Source organism: Bufo bufo, chromosome 4 (genome assembly GCF_905171765.1).
Source record: "Bufo bufo chromosome 4, aBufBuf1.1, whole genome shotgun sequence".
Lineage (NCBI taxonomy): Eukaryota > Metazoa > Chordata > Amphibia > Anura > Bufonidae > Bufo > Bufo bufo.
The window spans coordinates 85715337-85730239 of record NC_053392.1 but is presented as its reverse complement, the minus strand read 5'-3'; positions in this window follow the sequence as shown (position 1 = coordinate 85730239).

The window sequence follows — 14903 nt, the reverse complement described above, 5'->3', positions numbered from 1 at the left end:
CCAGAGGAAGACAAAAAACCCTCATGAGGTAGAAGCCAATTTTCCTCATTTTAGGGGAAAAAAATTCCTTCCCGACTCCAATCAGGATAACTCCCTGGATTAACGACCCCTCTCTAGTAGCTATAGCCTGTAATATTATTACGCTCCAGAAATACATCCAGGCCCCTCTTGAATTCCTTTATTGTACTGACCATCACCACCTCCTCAGGCAGAGAGTTCCATAGTCTCACTGCTCTTACCGTAAAGAATCCTCTTCTATGTTTGTGTACAAACCTTCTTTCCTCCAGACGCAGAGGATGTCCCCTCGTCACAGTCAGAGTCCTGGGGATAAATAGATGATGCGAGAGATCTCTGTACTGACCCCTGATATATTTATACATAGTTATTAGCTCTCCCCTCAGTCGTCTTTTTTCTAAAGTGAGTAACCCTAATTTTGATGATCTTTCAGGGTACTGTAGTCCACCCATTCCAGTTATTACTTTAGTTGCCTTTCTCTGGACCCTCTCCAGCTCTGCTATGTCTGCCTTGTTCACAGGAGCCCAGAACTGTACACAGTACTCCATGTGTGGTCTGACTAGTAATGTGTAAAGTTGCAGGAAAAAGCGCCTCTATCTCTGGTGGCCAGGACCATGGTGGTGGTACCCAGAGGATGAGAGGAGAGGTGAGTATTTATTTGGCTGCTGTGAGGTCTGCATTTAGAAGATGGAGGGGTTGGGTGGGGGCGTTAGTAGTCTGATGTGGGATCATTGTAAATTTGAGGTCTGATCTAAGGTCTGTGTTAATTTGGATCTTATCTGGTGTAATTTTGGCATCTGATCTGAGGTGTGTATAAAATTAGGGGCATGATTTGCGGTCTGATCTGAGGTCTGTATAAATTTTGGGTCGAATTTTAGGTCTGTGTAAATTTGACGTCTGATCTGGGGTCTGCATAAATATGGGGTATGTACAAATTTGGGGTTTGATTTGGGGTCTGATCCTAGGCATGTATCAATCTTGGGTCTGATCTGGGGTATGTGTGAATTTGGAGTTGATCTGGGGTCTGTATGAATTGGGGGGCTGATATGCAGTCTGAATACATTTTTGGGGCCTGGTCTGGAGGTCTGTATTGATGTCGGGGTCTGTATTAATTTTGTTGTCTGTCTGGAGGTCTGTATGAATTTTGGAGTCTGTAATAATTCTGGTCTGGTCTCAGGGTCTTTATTAATTCTGGGGTCTTATCTGGGGTCTGCATTAGGAAGGGTTTGTCCAGTTATTTAAAATTTATTTTAGAAAACTGATTAGAATGCCACAAAAATAGCGACATTAGATCTTGGCGTCATTCCCGGGGTGTGGCCGTCTGAGGTGCAGCTCAGGGGTGGTGTGTGTGTTACACGTATGTGCTGTAGATGTGATATATGTGGATATTACACGCCTGTAACAATGAAAAGCCAGGATCCTGTGTGGGCTGTGAGTACTGCACTTCACCTCTTTGTATCCATCTATATTGTATTGTATTTGAAGTGAATGAGGTCCATTAAGTGGAAATATTTTCCATATCTGGCCCATACCGTATATCCGGCCCAATTCGAGATCCCTGCTTTAGATGAAAACACATTTGTAAAAGCTCACAAGCTCCCTTTTACAGTCCGCTTTTAAAGCTGTTTTTCTTCTCTCAGCTGCAAACCAGTCTGAAGATTTTTTCCTCTGGATTCAAAGGGCTGGTATACTCACCGCTTAAATGTGCGCATGTCTCAAGTGGTTTTCTGTAGAAGCAGCAATCTAAAAAACAAAGGCAGCCTGGCACAATATAACTTCTAAAACCTCTCTTCTTTATAAAATCTGGATAAAGGCACCAAAACATATCAGGAACACAGCAAACGACACTTGTTGATGCGTCTCTGACCTGTACTGTCCTTACAGCACAAACCTCAGACCAGTAGGAGTGGTACACTTAATTACTTGATCTTATCAGGTCACTTGTTTACTCGTTCTATGAGTAAGGACTGTTCAGCTCAGAAATGCGTCAGCAAATTACGTTTTCTGTGTTACTGATATGCTGCTTTTATCCAGATTTAATAAGAGGTTTTAGAAGTTATATTGTGCCAGTATGTCTTTACTTTTCAGATTACTACTGGCAGTACCTACCTCCAATAGTCATTAGCTCCACATTTTAGGTAATGTTACCCAGTAGGGGCGTTTCACATGATTTTTTATTTTCTTTGGGCACATTAGTCATTAGTCCACTTCCAGTAATGGACATTGATTTTGTAACAGTCTTTTTCCCCACAAATCAGATTTTACTGCCACTAATCCTACTATAGAGTGCATCTATGCATCCTCTAGATTAGAACCCCTGAGAATTAAGAAAATTGGATGGTCATGGTGCTCAGTGGGGTGCTGTGGGACCTTAGAGTTTTATTGCAACTCAGCTACATGTAATTGGGGTTGAGTTGTAACACAGTCTGGCAAAACTTCATTCCAGTGATTGATGGGGCTCTGTCACGAGGGTGTCAAGAGCCACGCCTGACTCCGTTATACTCGGGGTCAGGAAGTCGCAGCGGGTGGCTGCGCGCTCTATGTAGAAAGATAGTGCTGCTTCTTAATGGTAGCTTTCTGGGTTTGCCTTGCGATCCTTTTTGGCTCACTCAGGGATCCGTGGCTCCTTCTCCTCAGCTGTTTCTTGTCCAGCAATCCCAACCTCCTTATATTCCCATCTCCCACTTCTCTGGTTGCCAGATATAGAGCTTCCTGCCTGGACTTCTATACTGACCTACTGGAGCTGTGTAGCTGTGTTCCCTGGTTGTTGTTCCAGAACATTACCCTCCGGATTCCTGTTGGGCCTTTGTAATCTGCTGTTGTCGCCCACCTGGGATTATATGTTTGTCTGTATTGTCTGTCCTCTCCTTGGTGTTTTCCTCTTAGAGTCAGTGGTGCGGACTAGTGATCCCACCGCCCCCGTTCACTACATAGGGCTCATCTTAGGGAAAGCCAGGGTTTAGGCACGTGATCGGCGTACGGGTAAGGAACCCGTCTAGGGACGTCAGGGCAGTCAGGTGCCAGCCGCAAGGTGAGTCAGGGGTCACCACCTTTCCCTCTCCCTTGGACAGGGCCTTCCCATTTCCCTCCCTTTGCATGACGCCGGTCATTACATTATATCTGGCCCTTATTTTGTGTAGGTAAAAAAAAAACAAAAAAAAAACTTTTTCTTTCTACCTACTTAGAATCCAGTATGGATCCAATTGCTGCTTTGTCAAAGCAACTTCAAGGCCTGTGTCAGGACTCGAACCTGTGGCCAGTCATGTCCCAGGCGGTAGCTCTACCCACTAGGCTACCGTCTCTCCCTGGACTGTTCTCTAGCTAACTGCTAACTTCTAACTACCTCTCTTGTCCTTGCCTTGACCTGCTGATTATTCCAATCTCTTGCACCTGCTACTTCCCTATAAAACCCAGCCCTTGAACACAGCCCTTTGCTGGTTATTGTGCCTCCAAGCCTGTAGCAAGCTTCCTCTCTGCTCCTCCACCGCTATTGCTGATTACCATCGTTGCCAACCCGGACCGTTTTGACCTCGCTGAATTGCCGCCTGCATTGACTTACTGCTTACCACCGACCACGCCTCCGTCTACTCCTGCTGTTACCTCGCTGCCATCTCTGCTGCCGACCCGGACTGATCGACCGCGCTACCTGCCTCCTGCTTCTGTGGGCCTCTGCCACTGGACTCCATACTTCCAGCTCGGGTGTCCTCAGACTCAGGTGAGCCTCGATTGACACTACTCCGTAACAGAATAACCAGCCCAAAAAAAAATGGAGTCCGCAGTCGCCACCCTGCGCAAGCAGGTGTCTGAGCTGCAAGAGTTCGGCACCACCTACCAGGAGAAATTTTCGCAAATCCAAGGCCTGGTACAGAGTCAACAGGGGGAGATCATTGAGCTCCAACGGCAACTCCTGGACATACGCGGCGCGGCTGCAGACACCCGCATGCCATTACCCTCGAAATTCAATGGAGATCGTCGCCAGTACCGGGGCTTTCTCAATCAGTGCCGTATCTACTTCCGGATGCATCCGGCCCCCTTTTCCACTGACGAGAAGAAAGTATTGTTCATTGTTAACCTCCTGACGGATGAGGCCCTGGCATGGGCGTCTCCATACGTGGAAACCAATAGCCGTCTGCTGCACGATCTGGATGTTTTCATCACAGCTATGAGCCAGGTCTTTGATGACCCCAATCGCTGTGCGACAGCTGAGGCAAGACTACACAGTCTTCGACAGGGAAGACGCTCTGTCGCCGAGTACGCCGCCGAGTTCCGCCGCTGGGTCTCAGACACCAACTGGAACCCAGCTGCTCAAAGGAGCCAATTTCGGCGAGGTCTATCGGAGGCGATCAAAGATGAACTTGCCAGACTTGAAGCCCCGGATGATTTGGACGACTTCATTCAGGTGTGTGTCCGTATTGATCAGAGGCTCACCGAGAGAAGGAAAGAAAGGCTCTGGTTCCAAGGCGACAGACCCACTTACTCTACTACCCAGCAGGTCGCCCAACCTCCCATCGAGCCGATGATGGTTGACGCAGTGCGCAAAACTCTGTCCGTAGCAGAAAAAGAACGACGACTGGCCGAAGGCCTCTGCCTCTACTGTGGGGAGCCAGGGCACATTGCCATCAAATGCCCCAACAAATCCCGCAGAACCATTGCCGTCACTAAACTGCGAGAGCAGCGGCAGGCCGCAATCCCACCGGTGACGGCAGAGACAACTGAGTTAGCAGCCACCGGGTCCCACTTCACCATTCCAATTGTCATTACCATCGGGGATCGACAACTTCTCTGTTCTGCAATGCTCGACTCCGGGGCTGGCGACAATTTTATGGATCAAACTTTTGCTCACGAGAACAACATTCCGCTTGTAACCAAGACAGCCCCCATCGATCTGGAAACAGTGGATGGGTCCCCACTCTCCTCGGGACCCGTTACACATCAGACCACAGATTTACAGCTCCACATTAAAACCGACCACCACGAGACGATCCACTTCTCTTTGATTTCCTCCCCCAAGTTTCCGGTGATCTTGGGCATCCCGTGGTTAGCCACTCACAACCCTTCGGTGGACTGGGAAACCCGCTGTCTACGGTTCACATCCGAGTTCTACTCTTCGAACTGTCTGCATGAACCTGCTTCCCCAACACCCAAAGTATCTATCATCTCGGAACCAACGGTCAAGGAGCTGTTGCCTCCACAATATAGTGAGTTTCAGGATGTCTGCGAAAAAAAAAACGCAGACAAGCTGCCCCCGCATCGACCATACGACTGCCCAATTGAATTATTACCTGGGGCTGAAATACCCTTCGGCAGCATCTACTCCCTCTCGGAGCCTGAACTCAAGGCCCTGAAGGACTACTTGGACGAGGACCTAAAGAAGGGCTTCATTCGACCCTCCACCTCCCCCGCGGGAGCACCCTTCTTCTTCGTGGAGAAAAAAGACTCCTCTCTACGCCCTTGCATTGACTATCGCAAGCTGAATGATGTTACGGTAAAAAACCGTTACCCTCTCCCCTTGATTTCGGAACTTCTCGAGAGACTCCGGGCGGCGAAAGTCTTTACGAAACTCGATCTTCGAGGGGCCTATAATCTGGTTCGCATTCGCCCCGGGGATGAATGGAAGACCGCCTTTCGCACACGATATGGACATTTTGAATACTTAGTTATGCCCTTCGGACTTTGCAATGCCCCAGCCACTTTCCAACATTTCATTAATGACGTCCTTAGGGACATGCTGGATCTGTTCGTAGTGGTATACCTGGACGATATTTTAATTTTCTCGGAAAATCTCGATCAACATCGCGAACATGTCCGCAGGGTGTTACAAAGACTTCGCGAGCAGTCCCTTTACATCAAGCTCGAGAAATGCGAGTTCGAACAGACCACCACCCAGTTTCTCGGTTACATCATCTCCCCGGAAGGGCTTAGTTTGGATCCTTGGAAAATTCAGGCTGTAATAGATTGGCCTCCCCCTAAGAACGAAAAAGAAATACAGAGGTTTGTCGGCTTCGCCAACTTCTACCGAAAATTCATTCGGAACTTCTCAAAAATCATTTCTCCAATTACCCACTTAACCAAAAAGACTGTGCCCTTTTCCTGGACACCCGAAGCACAGGAAGCCTTCACCAAGTTTAAATCCCTCTTGACGTCTGCTCCAATTCTGATCCATCCTAATCCCGAACTGCCATTCACAATCGAAGTGGACGCTTCCGACACCGCAGTAGGCGCTGTCCTATCACAACGTACGGGAGAAAAGATGCTTTTACACCCTTGCGCCTTCTTCTCTCGCCAAATGTCCCCCGCAGAGAGGAACTATGACATCGGGAATAAGGAGTTGCTGGCAATCAAAGATGCCTTCTCGGAGTGGAGACATCTATTGGAGGGGGCCATCAATCCCATAACTGTGTTCACTGACCACCGAAACCTCGAATTCATCCGTTCTGCCAAGAGGCTTTCCGCCAGACAAGCCAGATGGAGTTTTTTTTTTTCTCGATTCAATTTCATTATCACATATCGCCCTGGGTCGAAGAATGGCAAAGCAGATGCCCTTTCCAGGATGTTCTCTGAACCTTCACAGGACAACAAGGGCCAAGCCAGCATTCTACCCGAGAAAAATGTCTTAGGAGCTACTTACCCAAAGGAACTCCTGGGGTCAATCAAGAAGGCTTATGAAAAGGACCCCTTCCTCACCCACCCAGCAGAAGACGTCAACCTCACCCTCAAGGGTGGCTTCTGGGTATACCTGGGTCGACAACTGTACGTACAAGAAATGGCACGGCTCAATGTACTAAAATATAACCACGATACCAAGTTGGCTGGCCATCCAGGTACAAGAAAGACCCAGGAACTCCTGTCCCGCTCCTTCTGGTGGCCGACGTATAAGAAAGATACTAAAAGGTTTGTCTCCTCATGCACGGTCTGTGCCCGCAACAAGACTCCCCGCTCTTCACACGTGGGGCTGCTGCGACCACTCCCCATCCCCTCCCGCCCTTGGGGTTCAATTTCTATGGACTTTGTGGTTGACCTACCGCCTTCAAAAGGGATGAACACCATCCTGGTCGTCGTAGACCCGCTCCGGACTTTCAGATAGGAGATCAAGTGTGGCTGTCCACAAGAAACCTAAGACTGAAGGTACCTGCTCAGAAATTGGGCCAAAAATACTTGGGGCCTTTCCGGATCTCTGGCCGGATTAATGAAGTCACCTTCCGGCTAGACCTCCCACATTCCATCAGGGTGCACCCAGTCTTCCATTGCTCCCTTCTCAAGCCGTTTGTAGAGAACACCTTCCCTGGCCGCCATCCTCCCCCCCACCACCAGTAAGGGTACAAGGCGAAGAGGAGTACATTGTCTCAAAGATCCTTGACTCCAGACTCCACCGGGGCAAAATCCAATACTTGATTTCCTGGAAAGGTTATCCTCCAGAAGACAACTCCTTGGAACCGGAGGAGAACATTCATGCCCCCAGACTTGTCAGGGAGTTCCATCTGAGTCACCCAGATAAGCCTTCCCCTGTGGTGCCTGGAGGTCACCTTGGAAGGGGGGGAGTACTGTCAGGACTCGAACCTGTGGCCAGTCATGTCCCAGGCGGTAGCTCTACCCACTAGGCTACCGTCTCTCCCTGGACTGTTCTCTAGCTAACTTCTAACTACCTCTCTTGTCCTTGCCTTGACCTGCTGATTATTCCAATCTCTTGCACCTGCTACTTCCCTATAAAACCCAGCCCTTGAACACAGCCCTTTGCTGGTTATTGTGCCTCCAAGCCTGTAGCAAGCTTCCTCTCTGCTCCTCCACCGCTATTGCTGATTACCATCGTTGCCAACCCGGACCGTTTTGACCTCGCTGAATTGCCGCCTGCATTGACTTACTGCTTACCACCGACCACGCCTCCGTCTACTCCTGCTGTTACCTCGCTGCCATCTCTGCTGCCGACCCGGACTGATAGACCGCGCTACCTGCCTCCTGTTTCTGTGGGCCTCTGCCACTGGACTCCATACTTCCAGCTCGGGTGTCCTCAGACTCAGGTGAGCCTCGATTGACACTACTCCGTAACAGCCTGTCTTTGGAGGTGTCAGGATTGAAGGCGTCGGTCCTCCAGCAACAGCAGCAATTACAACAGACCGCAAGCCCAGCGGTTGCTACAGGTAACCAGGTTGTTGCGGAACCCAAGGTTGCTCTTCCTGACAGATTTTCTGGGGGAAGGGACAAATTTGTGACGTTCTGTGAGGCCTGTAAATTATATTTTAAGCTGCGCCCTTACTCCTCTGGTAATGAAAAACAGCGGGTGGGGGTTGTTATTTCCCTGCTGCAGGGGGACCCGCAATCCTGGGCGTTCTCTTTACCCACTGATTCCCAGGGTCTCCGGTCAGTGGATGAATTTTTTGGGGCCTTGGGTCTCATATATGACGACCCTGACCGAGTCGCACTGGCTGAATCAAAATTACGGAGACTCCTACAGGGAGAGCGGCCAGCAGAGGAGTATTGCTCAGAGTTCAGTAGGTGGGCTACGGATACCCAGTGGAATGACCCGGCTCTCAGGAGTCAGTTCTGCTCTGGGTTATTCGAAAGGATTAAGGATGCGCTTGCGCTGTATGAGACTCCCTTTTCCCTTGATGCGGTTATGTCCCTTGCTATCAGAATAGATAGACGTCTTAGGGACAGATTGAAAAATCCGGAGCAATTGGTAACCCCTCCCAAGCAGCAGTTAGTCTGTACGGACTTAGACGAGCCTATGCAGCTAGGTGGAACTACTCGTCAGGTCCATCCTCCTGAGGCTCGCCGTAGGCGTGGGGTTTGTTTTTTCTGTGGGGAGAGGGGTCATTTTATTAATGTCTGTCCTTCCTTCCTCAAAAACAAAAGACCGTCGGAAAACTACTAACCCCAGGCTGTGTGGAGGATGTCAGCCGGGGGGTATACGTTTCCTCCATACGAACATCGCAATTTGTGTTGCCAGCGGTTGTTGTTTTTGGTGTTAAGACGGAGACTATTTCTTTTTTTCTAGACAGTGGAGCAGGAGTAAATTTGATAGATGCCCATTTTGCCCACACTATGGGTTTGTCTCTCTGTACGCTACAGAGACCTATTCCCATATTCGCTATTGATTCTGCTCCTCTGTCTCAGAGAAACCTCACTCACATTGTCCATAACTTACACCTTCGGGTAGGGGACCACCATAACGAGTTGCTTTCATGTTATGTTCTGGAGGGGCTTCCCACTCCGGTGGTGTTGGGTCTTCCCTGGTTATTAGCGCACAATCCAGTGGTGGATTGGCAGGCCAGGGAGATATTGGAGTGGAGTGAGCATTGCAGAGAAAATTGCTTAAATAGCAATTGCTTAGTCACCTCCATAGCTACCCTACCTACATTTGTTTCGGACTTTGAGGAAGTTTTTTCTGAAAAGGGTTGTCAGAAGTTCACCTCACCGTCCTTATTATTGCCCGGTTAACCTGATTCCCGTTGCAAAATTACCCAAGACCAGGTTATATAATCTTTCGGGTCCGGAGAGACAAGCCATGAAAGATTATATCTCCGAGAGCTTGGCTAAGGGACATTTTAGGACCCTCTTCTTCACCCGTGGCTGCAGGGTTTTTCTTTGTTAAAAAGAAAGATGGGGGCCTGCGTCCTTGCCTAGATTTTCGCGAATTAAACCGGATAACCATCCGAGACCCATACCCTCTTCCTCTCATTCCTGACCTGTTTAATCAGATTGCGGGTGCTAGGTGGTTCTCCAAACTTGATCTTAGGGGGGCCTACAATCTGAATCGTATCAAGGAAGGGGATGAGTGGAAGACAGCTTTTAACACCCCTGAGGGGCATTATGAAAATCTAGTCATGCCTTTCGGTCTGACCAACGCTCCTGCTGTCTTCCAACATTTCGTTAATGACATTTTTAGTCATCTTATCGGCAGGTTTGTGGTGATATACCTAGATGATATTTTAATTTACTCGTCTGATCTGAAAACACATGAGGTGCATGTCAGACAGGTACTGCAGGTCCTACGGACGAATAAATTATATGCTAAAATTGAAAAGTGTGTCTTCGCCGTTCAGGAAATACAGTTCCTAGGTTATTTATTATCTGCTTCAGGTTTCCGTATGGATCCTAGGAAGGTCCAGGCAATTTTAGATTGGGATATTCCTGAGAACCTCAAAGCACTGCAACGGTTCTTGGGCTTTGCAAATTTCTATAGAAAATTTATAAAAAATTATTCGGTGATTGTAAAACCCCTTACTGACATGACTAGGAAGGGGACTGATTTTTCTAAATGGTCTGACGCCGCTAAAATTGCCTTTTCCTCTCTAAAAGAGAGGTTTACCTCGGCACCTGTACTAATCCAACCTGATGTTTCCCAGCCTTTTATTGTTGAAGTCGATGCGTCAGAGGTGGGAGTGGGGGCTGTGCTGTCTCAGGGTCCGTCTCCTGGCAAAGGGCGTCCTTGTGCTTTCATTTTCTAAAAAACTATCTGCAGCAGAAAAGAACTATGATATTGGCAATAGGGAACTATTAGCTATTAAACTAGCGTTTGAAGAATGGCGTCACTTTTTAGAGGGGGCAATCCACCCCGTCACTGTGATTACGGACCACAAAAAACTTCTGTACCTCGAATCAGCTAAGCGTCTCACCCCTAGACAAGCTAGGTGGTCGCTATTTTTTACCAGGTTTAACTTTGTTATTACCTATCGTCCTGGGGCAAAAAATACCAAGGCAGATGCATTATCTCGTTGTTTCCCTGGAGGGGGTAATGTGAGTGATCCGGTACCCATTCTACAAAGAGGAGTGGTTGTCTCTGCGGTACACTCTGTTCTGGAGGGGAAGGTGTTAGAGGCCCAGGGGGACGCCCCGGTCTCTTGCCCCTCAGAGAAATTGTTTGTACCATTGAACCTGCGTCTCAAATTATTAAAGGAACATCATAATTCGGCACTTGCTGGGCACCCGGGTAGTAAAGCAACCTTGGAGCTATTGTCTCGTCGTTTTTGGTGGCCAAGGTTGCGCCAGGATGTAATGGATTTTGTGTCTTCTTGTTCTACTTGTGCGCGCACAAAAGTCTCTCATACACGTCCTGCAGGGTCTTTATTGCCACTTGTTATTCCCAATAAGCCATGGACACATCTGTCAATGGATTGTATCACTGACTTACCTTTTTGGCTCACTCAGGGATCCGTAGCTCCTTCTCCTCAGCTGTTTCTTGTCCAGCAATCCCAACCTCCTTATATTCCCATCTCCCACTTCTCTGGTTGCCAGATATAGAGCTTCCTGCCTGGACTTCTATACTGACCCACTGGAGCTGTGTAGCTGTGTTCCCTGGTTGTTGTTCCAGAACGTTACCCTCCGGATCCCTGTTGGGCCTTTGTGGTCTGCTGTTGTCGCCCACCTGGGATATGTTTGTCTGTATTGTCTGTCCTCTCCTTGGTGTTTTCCTCTTAGAGTCAGTGGTGCGGACTAGTGATCCCACCGCCCCGTTCACTACATAGGGCTCATCTTAGGGAAAGCCAGGGTTTAGGCACATGATCGGCGTACGCGTGAGGAACCCTTCTAGGGACGTCAGGGCAGTCAGGTGCCAGCCGCAAAGTGAGTCAGGGGTCACCACCTTTCCCTCTCCCTTGGACAGGGCCTTCCCATTTCCCTCCCTTTGCGTGACGCCGGTCATTACAGGCTCCCAGTGCTGATATATCGATGGCATGCCTTTGCTGTCATTTCAGATTTGCTATTTTCTTAACTCTCATAGACTGCAATGGAAAGCCACAGCCACCTATTTATTGAAGCTGATGCAACTGAACACTGCTTCTCCCATTAGTTGTGAGTCCCAGAGGTGAGACTCCACTTATAAGACCTCTTGTTGACATGAGATAACCATCATAATGTCTTTTAAAGGGAGTTTTGTGAGGTACTTTTGTATTTTAGAAGGCTACTTTTCAGTTTGTGTAAACTTCCTACATTAGGGATTCAGGGATCACTATAGGGTGATGAGATTTTTCTCCTTTGTACTCATCAGGAGTGTCGCTAGGCCAAAACATGCCCAGGGACCCGAACTTAGTGTCCACCTCATATACAACTGTATCTCCATCCTCAGAAAGGCAATATAGGTGACCAGTACAGCAGGGAACAGAAGGTAATAGTTCACATGCACACTGTTCACTCTCATAGGCCACAACACAGGCCAACTAACCCAGAGGCCTTCGAGGTAGTAGCACAGTGCAAACGGTCACAAAGGGATGATATCATTAACACCAACTGCGCTGCGACGCGGTAAATCAAGGAGCAGACTAGAAGAGGCCTTATTAATACTGGAGGAACTTTGGGGAGCTTTATCACAACCAAGGGAACAATGGGGTATTATTACTATTTGGGATACTGTAGGGGTATTATTATTGAGCACAATATGGAGGGCACTCTTGGGCACCATTATCACTGTAGGGGGCACTTTCAGTCATGAGGACACTCTTGGAGAGTATTGCAATTGGTGGAACTTTTGGAGCACTATTTGTATGAGGGGACTACTAGTATGGTATTGTAATTTCTTCAATATAGCATTTTGGGGGTACTTGGGACCACAGTGGGCACAGTACTGTGGGTAGCAGCAAAATGCCACTGTTTGGGCGATGATGATAGAAAAGTGAGGAATCTGTCTGTGTGGCAAACTCTGTAGAGACAAGACCTGGCTAAAAGAAGTTGGTATGACAATCTGAAACAAATGGAGAAGATGAGGAAATAGAACTTGTATAATCAGAGGAGACATCACTGGATGTAATAGGTATGTAGTGAAGTATACTTCTGTATGTTTGGTAGCACTGAATGTAATGTGCATTCAAATATCCCATTAGCATTGAGTTGGGGGGGTGGGGGTTGGATCGGGAATTTGGCACATATGCATAGGGGATCCTAGACCCTTGCCCTTTTGTAGCTATCGCTATATCTGACTTCTCAATACACATACACGTCTATGTGTTTTCAGTGGGGAGAGAGGAGAAAAGGTACTGTGACCTGTGGTGGTAAGTTATCTCCCGGGAGAACAAAAGGATAAATAAAGTAGCTGAAATATCAATTTCTGTCTTTATGTATTATAGATTTTTTTCTATTGTGCACCAATCCAGCTACATCTGATAGATATTGCAGATACTGAGCAGTAACTTTTCTAGCTCCCAGTGAAAAAAACTCCTGATTATTTGCCGAGGTCTAAAGATAGATTTAATCAAGACATTTGATTTCTGGCACATGGATTCTACAGAGCAAGCTCAATCTATATGATGACTGCTGTAGTGTTAGCTGAGCTCATTTCATCCGCTGTTCTCACTCGGTAGGTTCCTTTATCATTTCATGTTTATTTTTCTCATGTGTTCAGGCAATTTTAAGAGCAATTTGCTGGTCATAAGAACTGCAGCAGTTTATAACATAATAGTGGATCCACCAAGTAACAAATAGAACAACCAGCAATAACATTATTACAACCTGCCTAAGTCCCCCCTTGTGCTTTGTTGACCCATCGAGGCCTCTGAAGGTGTCCTGTGATATCTGGCACCAAGATGTTAGCAGTAGATACTTTAAGTCCTGGAACTTACGAGTTGGGAATCTCCATTGATTATTTTTATAGGGGCTGCAGTTGCGACTGGTCCTCATAGTTCAGGGGGTCCGTAGGCCCCACCACTACCACATTATAAACCGTACACTCTTAGGAATGTCATCTTTGGCTTCATCTGTGTGTTCCAAAGGCAGAGGTGGGGCCTACGTATTCTCGAGAATGTACCAAAATCCAGTCCCCACCATAGACATGCCTTTACAGTGCTAGAGTTTAGGAACCTCTAAAAAATACTGTTCTGGTGTTGTAAGTCTAAGATCCCCTGGTGGCTTGACTTTTGCTTTCTCCTTAGTGTTGTCATAGCATCACAATACAGAGGTTCTGTGGTTTGCTTTTTTTTTTAAGAGATACTAACCCTAAACTATGTTATGAGTACCGTAGTTAGGCCTCATGTAATGGAGTTGCTGACTGACAGACTCTGTTCACATTCGTGTCTTGGTTTAAATTGAATTGCTGCTGCAGAATTTCCACCCCGTATGGCCATACTTTTAAGATAAAAGACTGCTTTGTTGTTGGATCACATATTGGAAGAAGTGAGGACACATTACCGGGGGTATTAGTACTAAACTATGAAGAGGAGGTAGTAGAAAAGTGTACGGAAATTGTGGTGGCCAGGAGTTCGACTCTCGAGCTCTTAAATTAAATGAGGTCTCAAAGAAGTCCCTCACCATTTATAATTAGAAAGCCTTTTGAAATTAGTAGATACTCCCACACTCCCAAAACGTTAGAAGCTACAGGTCTGTCATCTGAATTCTAGGTGCCTCTGTGCCTCTTTTTAAATTACTATGAGGTATCTAACTTTTCCATAGGAAACAACAGCAATGAGCATAAAATAAAAGTAATTAAAAACTTCCACAGAAACATGGACAGGAAAAAAAAATAATTAGATGCAAATCTTTCTTGAGTAATACAAATAGTACAGCCATACTTTTATGTAGTCGCTTCACAGGATCTATGCTAACAGCATTCGGACAGATTAAGCCATAATCAATATGGTGCAACTTTCTCACAAATGATTCCACGGTTGACTTCTGAAAATTTCTGTCTATTACCCTTGAGTGTTCTACATCCTGCCGATGCTCACATCCTCCATGATTCAAACCTTCCAGTCCCGTCTGAAAGACAGCAGTCCAGCTGGAATGTGTGCTACCCCAATCTGAAATTAATCTCTAATACACTGTTTTAAGTGTTCCTAGAAAACAGACTTTTTAGGTAGGTCAATTACATTTCATAAATTGACTCATGTTCTTTTATCACTATTAATCCTCAGAACCTGATTCTTTCATTCAACAATATCTCCCATATTTCTTGCACCCTAATATAC